The sequence below is a fragment of the Podarcis melisellensis genome (assembly GCF_964234715.1).
Source record: "Podarcis melisellensis genome assembly, chromosome: 12".
NCBI lineage: Eukaryota > Metazoa > Chordata > Lepidosauria > Squamata > Lacertidae > Podarcis > Podarcis melisellensis.
The window spans coordinates 27628871-27634510 of NC_138544.1; the positions used below are offsets into that span (position 1 = coordinate 27628871).

General features: G+C 49.6%; 1 long non-coding RNA gene across 1 annotated transcript in view; it reads left to right on the forward strand.

The window, feature by feature from the left end:
• The window catches only part of LOC309353516, a 4503-nt gene extending 221 nt beyond the window's left edge, over positions 1–4282 (forward strand). Inside the window, exons 1-2 of the long non-coding RNA XR_014161919.1 lie at positions 1–752; positions 4000–4282. The exon at positions 1–752 is cut by the window's left edge and continues 221 nt beyond it. This is a non-coding gene — a long non-coding RNA (uncharacterized lncRNA). The remainder of the gene's footprint in view (positions 753–3999) is intronic.
• Positions 4283–5640: the final 1358 nt, after the last annotated feature.

Here is a 5640-nt window from a genome sequence, read left to right on the forward strand (position 1 = left end):
CAGCTTCACGGTCTTACTTACTTACTGGGACCTTACTCCTAGGTAAATTGGCACAGAACCTTCCTTGGGCAGCGGACGAAATCTGATGCCCTCAGAGATTTGCGATGCTGCCAGCCTCCCTTTCTTGGGAATAAACGCCATGGAACTGAATGGGACTTTGCTTCAGGGTGGGCACGTATTGCATTGCTCTGCTGCTCTCTCCAAATGCCGCAAGCCTCTTTGCGGTGACAAAACCCTAGAATAAAAAGTTCAAGGAAGTAGGAAAAAACTCGACCCCCTTTGAGAGCGCTCAAAATGTCTGATTTTTCATGTGCCCGGTTTTTGTTGACGAAGAGGAAATCTTTCCCTGCAGAAGCTGAATGCGCCGGCGGCAGCTGGTGGCATTTTCTTTGGTCAAAGAGAGAGTCCCATTCAAGGCAATGGGACTCCCGAAGTCAGCCTGTAAAAGGCACGGATCTTGAGGGCAGCGTCCAGGCTTTCGTATTTTCTTTGGAGAGGTGTCAGTCTTCCCAAAGAGAGATGTCAGTCGCGTCTGCTGCTTTGCCTTCACAACGGACGTCAGTCGTGTTGTAACCTAATCGGCAGTCAAATCGGGTTGACATCTGCCTGTCGTGGCCTCGAACTGTCGAGGCTTCGCTGAAAACGCGCTTGTTGTCACGTCAAAGCTTCAGAGCTGAGGAGGACAGAAGCCTGACTTCGCTTTCTCCTTCTCGGTTGTCACCCGCACGTGCCGAGAAAGGAATATAAAACAGGTAAGGGTCTCTCGATTTGAATTCGAGCGGAAACACCCACCAAACACCGACCGATCCGAATCTCCCCTAAAAGGAAGCCTTGACGATTCTGCATTTGCAACGGAAAGTTATCTTGCAAAGGAAATAGGCTGCGGAATGGCAGCAGGGTGAAGGGAGGTCAATGCGACTTTCTTTCACTTTGCACGGCCCGATCCGATGCGTGTTTACTCGGGAGTAAGTCCGAGAGAATTCCACAACACTCTGCACCCTTTAATTTTGCAGAGGAACTGGCCGCATCCGGTCGAATGTACGCAAACGGGCGCATCGGATGGCAGATTGATCTTACGCGCATGTTTACACGAAAGTATAATTCGCAAGTGTTGGGTCCCAAATAACTGCATAGGATTGCAGCCTTAAGTGTTACAGCTTTTGCTCACCGCCAGCCCCCGCAGCTGCTGATTTTGTTCCAAATTATGTTTTCTGTGATTATGTGAGGACGGACACATAATTTAGAGTGGGCGGGGGGCGATCCTACTGCCAGCACTGAAAAAGGGGAGCTTCACAGCTAAGCAGGTACCTGAAGGAGCTTGATTTTGGCCAGATGTTGGAACTGAGGGTGGAGGGATTGTCACGTGAAGCGAACAGATGTGGAAATTGCCAGCCGGGCGCTTCGCTTCCCCCTCCCCCTCCGTCTTCTTGCCAGTGAACAGCTAGAGCCAGGCTTGGAAGAAAGGAAGTTGAAGTTTAAATCGAGGAAACAAGCCTCCGCTCCCCACAATGCCCCATTTTTTTATTGCTTGTAAAGACTTTGCCTTGCAAAGAACGTAGGAACGCAGGAAGCTGCCTTAACCGGAGTGAGACTGCTCGCGCGTCTAGCTCAGTATTGACAACGCTGAATGGCAGAAGGTGTGCAGGATTCTCTTCCAGGTCCTACCTAGAGATGCCAGGGATTGAACTCGCAATCTTCTGTATACAAGACAGATGCTCTACCGCTGAGCCAAGAGCCTTCTCCTTTCCCATTGCCATGCCTTTGACATAGTACACACAGAGAGAGAGAGACCTCCACCGCTCTTGTCCTATGGTTTTGCCCAACATGGGGCTCGAACCCATGATTAAGGGTCTCATGCTCTACCGACTGAGCTTTCCAATGTCATCTCTGAGTGCTGAGCTTGGAACCTTGGAACCTGGGGAGACGTCATCCTGCGGGTTGCAGAACAGAGTTGGTAGGCCCCGCCCCTCCAGGTGTTATTAGGTTCCATGGCTGGGGCTGACGGGAAATGGAGTTCAAAGACACCCTGAGGGCCGCCCACAGGCGCCTCATTCCCCGTGGTCGAACGTGGGTGGGATACCTGGCTGAACTTTTAGGAGAGTTTCTGAGTATGCGACCCAATTCTTGAGAGTCTTTACCTGACAGAGGATCCCGTCGGTTCCAACGAGGCTTGGAGTCCAGTCTAAAAGACGCGAGCAGCCCATCCATGTAAACGAGTCCTAGCCCAGTGCTAGAGCCCACACCTGGAGCTGACACACCGAAGGTCCCATGCTGAAGTTCCTGGCATAACTAGTCAAAAGCAGCCAGTGATGGGAAAAAGCTTCTTCCTCCCTTAAACCCTGGAGAATAGCAGCTGCCAGCCAGAGCAGGTGACACTAGGCTGGGCGGGGTCTCTGACCTGAGGCGGGGCAGCTTGCTGTGTTCTTATGCAGAGTTCCCACTGAATTTCAGTGATCCCAAATGAGGGCAGCGCCTTAAGGAGGAAGTCAAGTTTCCTTCTATTCATTTCAGCCGGGCTTGCTTGCCAGTCACTCTCTCCCTGCCTAGCCTACCTCACAGGGTTCTTGAGAGGACGACAGGGATCTTGTTCCTATGAGGAAAGGTGGTCTAAAAATGTATTTGTTCAGATAGACGAATGTAGCAGGCGGACCTTTTGTCCATTTCCAGAAGGAGAGCCAGGATAGTTGTGGCAAAGATTCGGAAAGAAGGAGTTGGAAGGGGCAATGAGAGTCATCTAACCCCCCCCCCCCTGCAATGAGGGAGTCTACGACTCGCTTCTATAACAGTCTTCAATCTGGGACAGGCAGCCATTGCTTCCTCCTCCAGATGTTGTTGGACCACAACTGCCATCAGTCCCAGGCAGCATAGTCCACAGTCAGGGATGGTGGGAACTTCAGCAATATTTTTTCCTTGGATAACCCTTGTCACTATTCTTATCCCTCGCCGACACTGTGGGGGGACTTGTAAGAGACACATCCCTGAGAAGGAATATGCACCTTTGTTCCCCATCCCTCTGGAATGCCTTCTACAATAGACAGAGGCGGACAGGTGGTGAACCCCTCTGTACCCCTACTCCTTGTCTTCACTGGGCTGCTCCTTAAGTGATCCACAGCGGACCCAAGATGAATTAAGTGCCTGTTATAACATGGCGCTCTCCAAATACTGTTAGAATACAACTCCCATCTTCCTTGACCATTGGTCATATCGGCTGGGACCGATGGGAGTTGTAGTCCAACCATGTGTCAAGGTCACCATGTTCGGTACCCCTTTCAACAGAAATTAAAGGGATTAGAATTGATAGTGCCCTATCCTGGATGCAAGACCCGTCGATATCTTTGGCTTGAGGTGTGTCAATCTGCTATCCTTAGCTGGGTTACCTGAAAGAAAGAGCTGTTGAAATCCGAGTGACCGACTTGCAAGCAATCGCAGCAATGGAGGCTGCAGAATTTCATTGGTATGGGGGCTCTTTGGAAAGTTACTTTCTGAATAAATTTTGCAGGGCAATCATCTGCTTGTGGGAAGCCTCATTGTGCAAGGTAGGTCTTACTTCCGAGTAAAAATGGATAGGCTTGCATTACAGATCACGACTATATTAGCAGGCTTCAATCCTATACACACTGACTTGGGAGCAACTCACCAGGAGTGAGTTGGCATGCGCATATATATTTCCTCCTCACCCCAAAAAACAAAACACCGCAATTTGGATTAGGAGAATCCTCCATGCTGAAGGATGCTGAGTTGAATTTGCTTAGGACAGAGCTGACTTATACACTGCCTTAACACAACGCTGGTCTCCCCATCTCCATCGGCCACGTCGGGTATGAGGTATCTTCCATCTATTTTACTATTCTGTAAAATGGAACCAAATCGAACAACTTCCCTCGTGTGTTTATGGTTCGGATAGTCGAGATGAATTTAATAAAGGGTTACAGAACAAGGCAGAACGTTGTACCCCACTAAAAACAAAACCCCACACTTCAATACCTTTTTTGGGGGTAGGAACTGAGCGCTGAAGTCCCTCAAAACAGGTGTGCCTTATTGAATACCTGGAGGAAAACGAGGGTGTGCGTAGCGATCACACGACGTGGTCTTGGCTATGACAATCCCGGCTTCAGGTGTTTCTCCAGAAATCCAGCGGCGGGTGACCTTGGAGGCAACAACTTAAGCCGATCTGCCTCACAATGATCTGACTGGGTGATTGTTGAGAGTTTGAGAAAAAACTCATGGAAAATACGCGATGTAAGCCGTTTTCGACCCTTTTTAGTAAATGGCTGCGCCTTTGTTTTGGAGAGTGCTTCCTTCAGAACTTGAATAACACCCACAGCTTTTCCCCTCGCGCGTGCAAATCACTTCCTAGAAAATGCCCAGCGCAGCCTTCACGTCTAGGATTAATAGGGGTGGGGGTGGGACAGGCGAACCCGGCCGCCACCCATAGTCCGGGAGTTCCCTGGAGGAAATGTACTTTTCATCTACAAACCAGGAATGGATTCGAAGCTGGAAGTTAACCTCCTGGAAACAAATAGGATCCCTTCCAGAGAATATAGGGTGGGATCGTTAACGTGGCATTTCTGTTTCAGAAATCTGAATTAAAGAGGACGTTCTCTGGGCCCATATGTCTGGGACCACCGTTGCTACAATGGAGGCTGCCTTCTGTCCATTGGTCCATGGAGCTCACTGCTGTCTACACTGACCGGCAGCTGCTCTCCAAGGTTCATGTCTGGAGGTATTGCAAGCCCTACCCGTAGGTGCAGGGGACTGAACCCAGGAGGTAGAGCTCAGTCAATATAGAGCATGAGACGCTTCATCTCAGGGCCGTGTGTTCAAGCCCCGTGATGGGCAAAAGATGCCTGCATTGCAAGGGGTTGAACTAAATGACCCTCGTGTGCCAGTGGGGTGTAGTAGTTAAGAGCGGTGGACTCTTAATCTGGTGAACCGGGTTCGCGTCCCCGCTCCTCCACATGCAGCTGCTGGGTGATCTTGGGCCAGTCACACTTCTCTGAAGTCTCTCAGCCCCACTCACCTCTCAGAGTGTTTGTTGTGGGGGAAGAAGGGAAAGGAGAATGTTAGCCGCTTTGAGACTCCTTCGGGTAGTGTTAAAGCGGAATATCAAATCCAAACTACTACTACTACTACTCCTCCTCCTCTTCTTCTTCTTCTTCTTCTTCTTCTTCTTCTTCTTCTTCTTCTTCTTCTTCTTCTTCTTCTTCTTCTTCTTCTTCTTCTTCTTCTCGTGGTCCCTTCCAATTCTATGACCTGCTAGGATTAGAAAGGGGGTTTCCAGCTCTTGTAGGGACGTTTTATACCCCGTGTATAATTTTTTAGAGGATCTAAGGCCAGAGCCCCACTACTTTCAGTTTCGACCAGACATCACAGGACTGTGTGAAAGAATCAGCAGGAACAGGTTTTTGTTATGGCACAGGGAATGATGTGGCAGAAGAGACTGGGCAATGGGGCTGGGCAATGGGGACCTGTCCACCTGTTTAAGCACAGACAGTGGATGGGAGGCTAGGAATCCTGAGAGAATGCCTTTGCATCTCTGGATCAAGGCCGCCGGGTGTTCCTAGCTTGGATCAACCGTTTTGTTAGGAATGATGTGTTTTTGGTTTTCATTTTTTTTAATTAATCTATAGTTCTAATAAA